This window comes from Myzus persicae, unplaced genomic scaffold (assembly GCF_001856785.1).
Source record: "Myzus persicae strain clone G006 unplaced genomic scaffold, MPER_G0061.0, whole genome shotgun sequence".
Lineage (NCBI taxonomy): Eukaryota > Metazoa > Arthropoda > Insecta > Hemiptera > Aphididae > Myzus > Myzus persicae.
This window is the reverse complement of record NW_019100570.1, coordinates 261,064-274,584: the sequence shown is the minus strand read 5'-3', so window position 1 is coordinate 274,584 and position 13,521 is coordinate 261,064. Positions and strand designations below refer to the sequence as shown.

The window sequence follows — 13,521 nt, the reverse complement described above, 5'->3', positions numbered from 1 at the left end:
TTATATGTATGTATTATACGTATAACGTATACATAACTTTAAATTGTACAGTGCACAGACATAACTAACGGTCTTTTGTGTTTAAACGATGATATTTTTGGCCTTAATGCGTTTCTAAAATGTAATACCCATCGTATCCCGTCGAATGCCTTAGAATAAATCAAATAAATATACATACAATTATAATTTCCATTAAGGAGGTTCCAGTTGGTCATTTTTTAAGGAGTAAGAATCGGGTAAATTATGTGGCAGGTACATCCGGGTCAGTATAATATTGTTTAGTTTATATTCTGTGCTTTTCGAGTAAAAACATACTCCGGCAGTGGCAAAATTGTAAGAAGTAGGGTGACTTGAGGTTTTAATTCTGTAAAAATCCTAATATTTATTAACTTATCCTCTAGAGAACTATACAGGATTTTATTTTCAATTTGGGTTTCTTCAATAGATATGATTGAACAAAAATCAAATAAGTCTAACAATTTTGTCACAGGTTGGTTTAACAACGAAAAACCACCTTAAATTTCACTCGGAATTTTTATTAGTTTGTCTATATTAATACCATAGTACTTTGATAATAAAATCGTCATAAGATTATTCATTTATTTGTGTACAAAAATATATCTGACGTACTAACGGAGTATGCTTTGGTACAACACCAATATAGTTATTAGAATATAAAATATTTATTTGATGTCATTTGTTTTATTCGTCTTGTACACAGCACTTGTGGTCTAATAACAGCGGTTACCATTTTATTTTCTGGAAAGCATTTCACTCGTAGAACGCTAGTCACATAAATGAAAACTGCACGAAAATATACTATTTTAAAACGTAAAGTATTTAAGTATATAATATAATATAATATATAACATCGGCTCTCTCCCCGGCCACCACTCCCTATCCCATCGGACGTCAAGAACGCGCACGACTTCATCGGTGGCGGACGGAGTAAGTATATTATACGAACGCATTTTGTGGTAATAGAATGGTGATGAAAATGACCGGTGTGGGGAAAGAGAGGTCGCAGCGCGTGCCACCTCGTAGGGGGGGATGGTGGGATTAGTGGCGTTAGGGGATGGTTGGACGATCGGAGGGAGGGAAGGAGGACGTCCGCCGTGGGATGTGTGTTGTACCCGACCGAGAGATGACTGAGAAGGGGGGGGGGGTTAGCACCGACGCCGCTGGTCAGTTTGTAGGTGTATGTAATAATATATTAAATTCTTCAAAGCCACCGTATTTATATACATATATATATATATATATAGTCCAAACTTCCAGGCACGTCATAATATATGTCGCCGGCAACGCCATTCGGGTGCGGTTTTACCGTTACGAATTTTCGCCGACCACGCACAGCAGCTGTCACTGTATATATCGTATATGGATAGGTTTGGTCAAAGCCGGCGTACCTGTAGCCTTGAAAAGCTCACGAGTAGCGGCGGTGAGAAGTTTTTCAGTCTTAGGAGCAAATTGTGTATTTTAAATACCGCAGTACTGCACCACCACCACCACCGCCATCGTATACCATTTTACTTTACGCCAAAGAGACCAGCGGGGAGTTTCTAGCCCCTCCCAGCATCCTCGTAGTTAAATTTTTCACAAATTCTGACACTAAATATAATCTGCACGTTTATACACATAATACGTGTTAGCGAAAAAGAAATTCATTATGAACTACCATACAATCAACAATAATCTCAGCGCAGATCCCACGCGGTCTCAGTAAAACGGGTTATAATCTGAGTACAAACATATTGTGGTGATTACGCGCATTAACCACATGTTAACATATCTGTGGTATTTACCACGCATGTTTACTCATGACTTATAATTTATAACTATTAATTATTATCTTAGGATATTATTTAAATTCCTCAGAACTTGGGTACATTTGACTATATCCGCATACACCCGGTAGCTCAAGTAGTTGCTTCATCGGTTCCAATAATACTCATCTTGAACTTTGAAGCTTAGCTTAAAATGGACCTAAGAACGTGGTCACGTGTATGTTACTTCCAGAAACGTGCTAAATATTAAAATAAAATGTTTATAGATATATGGATATATATTTGCGATTAAGTCATAATGTATAATAAAATAATAACACATTATTGTGGGAATAATTTATTTTTGAAAGGCTAATAATAATATCTTTACTCGTCCTACTAGATATTTAAATTTATGGCATTATTGTTTCTATTTAATCTCGATTAAACTTATAATATAAAATATACATTAATAATATGAATTATATCTGGTACAAATACCATGTACGCGTGTATCGTAATTGTTCGATGCCATGAGTTATGACGTATACGTGTGAATTTATACAGAATATTATTGTCATCCAAATTCATCAATATTTTGAACAGCGTTTGTAATTATTTGATTAAAACTGCAACGCGGTAGTGATCATTAAATTTTAAATGGTAACCACTACTGTGGTATAAATGATATTGATTTCAAACAATTTAATCAATCGGAGGAAGGTTTTTATGGACGATTCATTACACTAGCTGTGATCTAATACGTTGGAATAATGATGTGTGGATATTGTATGTTATTATAAATACCTGTAACTATTTTAAGTTTGGATTGGATGATTAGAAAATTGAAGTTCTAAAGTAGGTAAGAATAAAATAGAAACGTATAGCACAAGTAATTGCTTATGAAATCTAAATAGGTTACTACTTACTATTATATAAAAAGTATTACTTTTATTAGAAATTAGTCATAATAAAATATTAAAATCAAAATGTATGAATATTTTTAGAAGTAAGAGTTCATTCACGTTGAATATAACCACAATATATAATTTAGTTCATAGACCTTGGTATGCAATATATTAGATACATTTTTGGTTAGAATACAATAGTTGCTGTGATGGGAAACATCTTATTGGTATTTTTGGATATAACCTAAGAGGAATTAATGTGGTTTTAAACACCGTTAATTTATCAACGGAACCAATGACAAAACGATTCGAATATATGACATTTAAGAAAATTTACAATATTGTGGTCTGTTATAGGCCACAGCGCATAAATAAATGATCGATAAAGAAATTAACGAGCTTAGATAACCAAACATCATATTATTTGAAGGGAAACATATTCAAATTATTTCAACCAATATTTTATTACAATAAAATATAAATATTTCTTACCATGTAATCGACTCATATTGTAACTATTCTTAAAGAGTACCTATCGAAATCTGAGACGATCATAATATATAAGCTTGTAAATTGTAGGTACATATATATTTTGAAGATTTTAGTACAAAAAATGTAATGATGACATTATTATTTTTTCTATTTTATATAATACGTTGTCAGGCAGTTCTACAATTAAATTTGTATTGTTTTTTACATAAAAACTATAGGTGTAACGAGTTAGAGACTTCCCTCGCTATAAACCGATTATTATCACAAATAATGCGCATAGCACATACAAAGTATACGTCAAGTTGTTTTTATCTACTACTAAGTTTTCTAAGAACTACCGTTGTTATCTCAAGTTAAGTTTTCCGAGCAGAATAGGTGAGCACATATTTTGACATCTTAAAAACCTGCCAAGAGATTATCCATTTATCGGAGAAACTGTTTCGAGTGTGACTCAAACTTGTGTGTCTTTGACGAAGTTTGCCCTACTAAAATAACCAAAACACTTGAAACCAGAAACAAGTCAACTTAAAGCGACAAAGGTCCAGATGTAGTGCCTAAAGGGATTTGTTATATGACTAATCGTATCATCCATTTAATAATAACTTATAGGCCGTGATCCAATGTCATATTTTAAAGTTTTGTGTTATGTTTTACTAATAGATATTCGCTGAAAGCATAATTTTTAATATAATAATACATATCTACACTTTAAATTTTGGAAATATCCATTTAAGTTTTATAATGATTTTTTAAAATCGTTTAATCCTTATTAATCTATTAGGTATTAAATACTTTAATTAAAAAATTGAGTGACAATTTGATCTTCTGTGCACGTTATGTTTTCTAAGTAAACCATATAGAAGAGTTTTACTGGATTAATCAATCTTTTTTTTTCTTTTAATTTGTTTATATCATAATTTATATTTATTTATAATATGTAAATAATTAAATGGCTTATTTAATATATTTATACTAATTAGATCGACGAATCTAGTACTTCAAACCCATAGTGTATTTATCAGATTTAATTTTCTTTGAAGTGATTATGAGATTTAATTTAATTAATAGGCGTAGGGTAATAGTCAATATATATTGCAGCTTTTCTTTATGATTTAGTTGTTTAATGTTTAATATTATATTATGAAACATGACTAAAAATGGTATGGCTAAGAAAATAACATGATTATATTTTAAATTCAAATTATGTGGCACACATATTATGCTATTTTTTTATTTGAAGTTTTAAAATGAAGTTTATCATATAATTGTATAACACACTTGACACTTCATACTTTAAACATAAATGATTTTGTATTAATTGAAAAAAAAGATAACATAAGTTAAGATTAATCAGTTTTGTGATTTTCTCAAATAAATAATAATAATAGTATTAATAATAAAAAATACCATTTACATTTTAACTTTTCTTCTTATTATTTTTCTTATATTATATTGGTACGTATGATGTTTTAACGTTGGATGAATGTACAGTATTTATGTACATTACATAAAATTATATATTTTAATCAATAACTAAATTAGTTCACACTGAATGAAATATCAAAACAAGATGAAACTTTTTCATATGTACCCAGTTAAATAATTTAATTTTAGATTTATGGCATATGTATACTACCTACATAAAGAGTTACGCAGTAAATAATTTAGTTTAACTCTATTTAGAATTTAATATACCTGAATGATTTTATAACCATTAATAATATATTATTTCGAGAAATTTATGTAGTCTTTTCAGCAAAGTTACGACATTTAACTTTAAACTTGTATTCGTTTATATTTTTCTTTAATTTTAAGCAATATCATTCACTAACGGTGTGGCTTTATAATTAAGCTGTCAGAAACTTAAGCTCAATAGCTTCATTGAATGGAAAATCGAACATAACCTCTTAACTTCTAGTTTTAATGATAATGGCTGAAAAAATTTAATTTTCAAATGTCAATCAATATGCGTTTAATTTCCGAGTCATCCGGGGAAAGAAGTTAAAAATATATTTATATATAATTTTATAATATACAAGTTTTCAGTGAAACGAAGCAGGAATTTGTAAAGGTTTAATATAAATTCTTTAAGTACCTTCTGAAAATAAAAAATAGTAATAATAAAAATTACAAATAAAGAAAAATGTCAATTCAAAAGTTTTGATATTATTATAAAAATATTTTTGGCATCTTTATAAGTTAATGCTTACAGCCCAACAGTTTACTAAAGGTCAGTAATAAACAGCAAAATACTAATGGTTTTTTTAAATTTTAATTATCAAGCCAATCTTTTTTTTACTCCACTATGTTTATATATTTGTGCAAGACTATTGAATTATTAAAATTTACAATTCCATTAGGTTCATTTTATATTTTTACTGAATTGAAGATTTCTAAATATTTGATACATTCAATTCGGAACAAATCTACAGTAATATATTTTATTCCTGTACTTGCGACCATGACGTAAACAAATAGCTAATATTTATTTAATACATATATTTAATCTAATCCATATTCATTTTGTGAATACACAATAATTTCAATTGACAATCCCACATTAAATGTTATTTTTATTTGTCGATTTGTTTATTTCCATCGTATTAAAATTTAATATCGATAAATAACTAAAAAAATACCAATATATCTAACCTTCTTAAACAAATATTCTTATAGTTTAAACAAATGTAATGAGTTTATTCCAATGCAACTTTTCTAATAATGTTTGCAGCCCGAAGTTTGTTAAATAGTTTTTCTTTTATTATTGTTTTAAACGATCAAACATCATATTATGGAAAATACATCTCGGAATATTTTAAATTTGTTTCTATATAATATTACCTATGCTAATATATCTTGATAATATTAGTAATTCTTATGAAATTATCGAATGAAGAAAAAACGTAATATTTATTTATTAAAATCCCAGATAATAAAATATACAACGTTTCAGATTTATGTGCAATATTCATCTTTCTTGAATTATAAATACAAATGACTTAGACCGAACACGTTCAGTTTTTCATTATTGCAAAAGGTCAACAAGTTGGTCATTGTATGGGTATTGTAACAGTAACAATAGCGTTTGCTTTAAGAGGCTCATAACACGGTCGTGAACGAGAAACGCGGACGTTTTATATTAAGTTACCCGACAAAGCCAATTTGTGTTCATCGGCGAAACGGACAAGCTTAAGTCAATTATTCACTTTATTATTACCGTCTCTGGCAAATACGACTGCGGTCAAAATGTCCGACGATCACCCAAAATTCCCACATAGTTTATTAATTAGCCGATCGATTAATTAGAGCGCTTTCTCTTTCAAGAACTTCGGTTATCGAATTACGCCCTCTAATTCATTATATTATTATAGTATACTTTTGCTAATAAGATAATATTTTTAAGGGGCCTGTCAAGGTATTGTAGGTATAGATGTAGATTTTTGCAGTATTGGTTCCTGATTGCTTCATTTAGATGAAACTCATTTTATATTGTTTCAAAAATCCGCTTGGTAGATAGACGGATTGTGGACAGAATATTATTGAACTGATTTTATCTACTGGCTATAATTTTATGTACCTTCATAAATTATTGAAATGTGATCGTTTTATTTGTTTGAAAAGTGAAATATTAATAAATTACGTGTGAATAAACGATTTCAAATTGTTCACATCTGCGCAATGCGCCGGTCATTAAAAAGAAACACGAAACATTTTTATCGCTAATTTCCCGTTAATATTACAGTTTAAATGGAAAGCTACTGTCTCACTTTTTCTCTATTGATTGTGGCTACCATTGTTGCCAATCAATTAAAAGAAAAAAATGTATATAATATATATATACACACCTATATTATAATGGTTTATATATACAAACCGTTAGTCGCCCCTAAAAGTTTGCATTCGTTGAAACAATAACACAGGATTGAAAAAGACGAGGAGAAAGAAAAAACCCGTCCACCGACAGGAAACTTTTCAATTACGTTTGCACGCAATGGTTAAGTTTTTCATCCTTTTTTTTCTTCAACTTGCGATCATTCTTCTTCGTTTTATTATTGTTTATTCTGAGCGATTAATATTGGTTTTGAAAACCTTCATCATGAAGTATAGTGTATTCGAACTGATCACTATTCACAATAATGTAAATAAAAATATGTCGGTACAGACGAATAAAATTGTATTTCTTATGTAAAGATATTATTGTAGAAGTCTTTTTAATTATTAGGTACATTAGACCATTGAGTCTAATATAATATGATGAATACTATCGCTACACTGCCTACACTCATAATGGTTATAAATATTGCTATGAAATTGTATTATTTGGTTAACAATTTACTTCTAATGAAAGTCAGTTTATCTTACAAATCTGTTTAAAACTTAAAAATACTTGAAAGATAATATTTATGATGTTGTTATATTATTAGGTGTTTATGTATAAAAAAGAAACTATTTTTTTGATGTATTACCTATTATTATAATCGTATTATATATTTTTCAATTTTAATAAAACCGATCAATGGGCATTTTAATTAGTATTTAATATTCTTAAAAGACCAATCTTATATTTAGTTTTAATATTTATTAGAATATTGTTTAGGGGTAATCACTAATAATATTCTTTTAACTTGAGGATGTTATTTGATTTCAAGGATTCAGTGAGCTATTGTTAAGAAGATTAGACATATCTAGATACTTTACACTACTACAGGAGTCAAGAATACAATTTCAGTTTCTCACACAGTTTTGAACTTAATGGTTACATGTAATTCAACACAAACTCTTTGGTAAGTCAAAAAATTGAAACTGTATTAAAGGACCAATGGATTTTTACTGCTTTCATCAAAACTATGAACAATTATGTATATTTGAACTATTTTAGGAGTAAAATAAAAAAATTAAAAGTATTTTCATTGATATAACAGTAAATTAGGTAATATTTTTATCACTAAGTCGGTCGGAAGAATAATAAGAAAATGCATATGAAAATGTTTTTGAATTTAAATTGTACACCACAGTACTTACAGTGATATCATACAAATGTATTATTTTTTAATTCTTATAAATCAATAATAACTGAATAATATTTATTTGCATGTTCATTTAATTATTTAAGTTTATAATTTTTAATATAGCAAATAGTATATATTAATATAGTAAATAAATCTAATAAAGTCTAAATATTTTGGAAAATTCGAATGTTTCGGAGAGGTATTTGATTAAGGGAATAGTTGTAGAAAATATCAGATCAATATAATGGTAAATAATTGTAGAGTACCGATCGATCCAAATGAAATTTATTATTATACAGCATTATATTTATTAAAGTGAATCGTGATTTTTTTTTTAAATTTCTTATTGGAATTCGCAGTCAATTAGCCGGATCATCACAATTATTTTCATTATTATGTTTAATATCCGACCAGCTGACCCTTTTCAACGTCCGATTAATACAAGCCAACACAAACCGCATTATAATCCGTTAAGGATTTGTCTGTATCAGATATATACGCACCAGACAAGGGAGAAAAAAAATTCTAACCCCAGGTAACTGTTAGGGGTCGAATGCTGGTTATTATTTTGGCGTTTGCTGAAACTTTGGTACTCGGAGTAGTGTACACCGCATGGTGAAACGTGTCCAGCGTGATTAATCGAAATTCCGGTCGGTCGTTCGGTAGTAGAATATTGCGAACCGCGGTGTGTTTGTCGGCAAGGGGTAGATGATGTTTGTTACGGGGGAAATGCGCGGCCGCCCATATTTTCCTTCGTTTTTGTTCCGGTACGGTATGTATATAATATACTGTACACTTTGTAGTATATACAGACTGCTGCAGTGATACACAGACAGTCGGTTAGTCCTACCAAGAATATTGCCGTCACGTACGGGAATCTCGTATCCATATATTGCATTAAGAGCCAATTTTTTCCCCTCGCTGATATTATTCTAGGTTATAAATTCTAAAATGAATTATTGCCGTTCCGTTAGGAATCAACAAACTTAAATGAACGTCGGGAAATCGACCGCCGTCGAAACACGACTATACCTAACCAATAGCAACTGAAATACGTATTTTAAGATCAGAGCAGTTGGAATTTTCTACGCGCCATGGACTTACGCCACTTAAACGTCATATAATATGGAACAAATGTATGTGTATATGCATGTACATACGAGTAGTATACAGTTATCAGAATTACATTCTATTAACTGCGGGTACACTATCTATGAACTTAATATAATGTCCATTCAATTAAATAATAATTTAATGGTATTTATACACATTTGTATGTAGTCGGGTCAGTAAATAACGAAACCGTATACACTGTATACATGCTCGGAGAGTTCAGACAAATTGAAAATAAGGGTAATACGCCTTAATCCTTTATAGTTCATATTGATAAGATGGATAAAGTAGTCACCGTACTGTACGCACAGTGGAAGATGTTCTCCGAGAGCGCAATAAAAAAAAGAATGCCGAGGAACGCAAAAAGGGTTTTTGCTAAAACGTGTAAGCCTTTGGGGGTACAATTCCTTGTTAGCCACAACTATCAAAGGTGTCGGTGGTAAATGTAAAGGGAAAATAATAAATTATTATATCAATTGTCCTTTGAGGACCGAAGGCTTTTAGGTGCAGTGCACACTGCACATTGAAACGCGCGTGCAAAGAATTTAACTGGGTCTCGGTAACGGCCAATACGTTTTTGAGGAAAAATTGCTTGACAAAATAAAAAAGGGCTAAAAAAAACATTTCACCTGTTATTTTCCAATTCCTATTTTCCATTTGTATTTCTCCTCCAGCCACCGACACGTATCTATCGGTAAATATCAACAGAATAGAAGCTAAAATCTCAGAGACACGTGCGCCATCCATTTATATTATAGAATACAGTACAAACAATAACATTTTTGAGTTTTGATTCACCCAACAACGCTTTCTAAAGTACTTTTGCATTCTGCATATTATTGTTTGAATAAGTAAATCTTGCAAAATCAATACACGCCATGTTTTCATTTTATTTTTTTCCTTCATACAAACAAATTCAATTCTAAACTTATGTTTTTAAATAATATTGCATTGAATATTGTAATGGGCTAGGTTTGTATGTATAAAATATAAATATATATTATATTTATTATACGAGTGCGTGTGTAAAGTGTACAATATGCCTTGTATTTTTATTTATTATTTTTAAATAAGAAAACACATTGAAATATGATTAAATCGTTGGACTGAAATGTATTTAACTAAAGATACGATGCATTGTTCAAATATTGTACAGATCTCTGTAACAATATAGCTTGATCTTAAATGTTAAGGCTAAACAGTTTTCATTTAAATAAACATCAATTTGTATTTGTATTTAAAAAATAACTGTTTATTAAAATGGTGAAATAGTATAACGATGTTTGGGGTAGGTATGTTATAAGAATTCTTGTACACTACTAGAAAGGGCTTATCACAAATACATTATACTTTACCAACGAAAAAAAAAAATAGAATAATAGTATTTTTCAAAATGTTCTAACTTTTTTTTTTGAATATTAACGATATCATTAAAAACGTAATGTCAATAATCTCAAGTTTGGGCAACAATTTATTATATGACCGCTGCCTTCAGTGTTGTTTCACACTCGTAACTCGAGTAATTCTATCGAATTGATTTTATTTTGTGACAAATGATGACTGGTGTGGAGCCTTTGAACTTGAATGTATTCAATATTGCACAAACTCCACGCATATAAAATAATATTATTATATTATACCTATACTCTAAATGAAGGGAAAAATGGATATTCTTTGATCAATAATCGTTTATTTTTTTAAATTTCTTACAGATTTTATAAAGTTATTTCCGATATTTGAACTCATATTGATATCAACAGCATTACAAGCGGAACAACTATAGCATTAAATGTTTCGATATACACAATATGTGCTCGTTAAACGGGTCATAAATAACAATTTTATTGATTTTTGTGAGAGCGGAACCCTCGAGTAATACTTATTTCAAACATTCGAGTAATTTGGTTAATTACAATTTACATGTAATTAATAATCGATTCCAATTCTGAGTTTTAGTGTACAGCTCAAGTACACTCAATTAATTATTATACAAGTTCAGTGATTATAATATGGTTATATCGACGTAATGCTGTACATCGGACAAATGTATAGTGTAAACAAAATATTATCTGTTTTAAATATTACTGCATAAAAAGATCTGTGAAAACACATGCACGACTCTAGTGAAGTTTGATACGACAGTTTAATGGACTCAAGTCCTTATAATATGCCGTTTTAAGTAATTAGTATAGAATATTAGTATAGAAGTATAACAATTTTTTTATTTACAAATCACAGTCATAAACTATAACATTAATATTATAATTCATATTGCTATTTGATCACTGATCAGTGGCGGTCTTGCTCATTATTGAGTCCCTGGCCCAGTAATTTGTAATGTGCACCGTCCCCTTTATAGACTTCAAAAAAAATTAACTGTATTTTAATACATTGCAACACAATTATTTTAGTTTTGATTAAAAAATAATTTAATAATATAATAAAATTATTGAAAAAACAACAATATAATCAACAATGTTAAACATATTTTTTTTTACATTTGTACGCATAAAAAAGAAAATTATACAACTTGTCGCAAAAAAAAATATTATTTAAATTGTTGTGTTTTAATTCGCAACTGTAAAATCCTAACATAAATATCAATAATTGCATCTTTGTGTTTATAAAAATATTGAATGTCTTCTTCAGCAAGTAGACAAGTTAGATAAGTAGATCAAAATAGGGTTGGCTTATTGTAAATCTAAGATTTTAATATTTTAAGTTTTGAGAATGCTCGTCCACACTTATTTCGTGTACATGGAACTATCAGAACGTATTTGAACAATTTAATCATGTGCAAAAATGCTGAATATTTTGAAAAAATCAGACTTTGTAATTAGTTTGACAAGAATTTGTAATGTCTCAGTGTCATAGTATCAGTCTAATGCTGAGTATAAATAAAATGATAATAAACGTGTACGATACGATAACTGGTGATTTCGTATCGTTTCAATACATCACAATCGTCAGAGTATCATATAATTGTGAGCGTACGGTTGAAGTCTGACGACCGACAGTGTGCAGTGAATTTATAATTTAAGTAGGTAATTTAATTCTACTCAATCCTATCACTTAATTCACTTACATCTTTGTGCACTAACACCGGGACCTTACCCGTTAATTAGACCACGCGTTTCATCAAGGCGCCTACCTATTTGTTTATTCCACGAGTCGCGCGAGGAAAGGTACCTAAGTATTTTAACGTAACACACACACACACGCGAACATTGTACAGTGTCATATCTCTGTGACCTGGATCGTTTGAATCAACGACAATGACTTCGTTATATTATGGTGACACGGTGAACGTTGAGTAATTTGAGCGCCGAACGTTTCGCCCCCGCACGAAAATGATTATCACATTGTGTGTGAGTTTGTGCGTGCGCACGCTTCACCGTTCGACAACATCGTTTCCGTTAGGTAGTGTCGCGTTAATTACGTTTTTGAGCGGATTGTAAACACCTGATAATTATTATTATTTTTTTAAATCACAAACAATTATCCGCTATAATACCGGTCGTCATTTGACATTTCGGCACAACTACGACTCATGTCTAATAAACATTGTCTATAAAATCTATTACACAGTGCAGTTTTCATTTGATATAGGTAATACAATTATCAACAATCGACCAGTGACGATAGAGGTAAATTCCGTTTTTTTCCATCACTCACAATCGACGATTTATAATGAACCCACCCGAATCACATGTTATTATGATTATACGTACTGTAATTAAATCATTTCGGGTAAATGATAATATTATTAAGTCGACGACAATAATAATGTTGCACCGTTATGTACTGTGTACCTAAGACTACTTGTATGAAATATTTCATCTACATAGGTTTTCTTATTAAATAATATATAATATTTTTTTTTCGGTCTAGCTTATACGCGAAGGCAGAATTACTACGATATATTCTTATACGCCCAATACACTTGCACATATATAATATATATATACGGACTATTCACTATATGTACTCCCACGTGATTTTGATTTCGACGATATCGATTTGAATGTACGAAGCGGTGCCCCTTTCTATAAATATATACGTATACATATTATATACTCATATGTGTACGCAATATGTTGTTTGCGCCGGAAAAGTCTCTCTCTCTCTCTCTCTCTCTACATACATATATACATAGATGCACATACACATACGTATATATAAACACACGCCGAGATGTACTACAGTCACTATATACTATTATTATACGACTGA

At 30.0% G+C, this 13,521-nt stretch overlaps 1 protein-coding gene across 4 annotated transcripts in view; it reads right to left on the bottom strand.

Moving 5' to 3' along the window:
* LOC111033531 (discoidin domain-containing receptor 2-like) overlaps positions 1-13,521 on the bottom strand; it is a 159,851-nt gene that overhangs the window by 28,133 nt on the left and 118,197 nt on the right. The gene's annotated exons all lie outside the window — the stretch shown is intronic.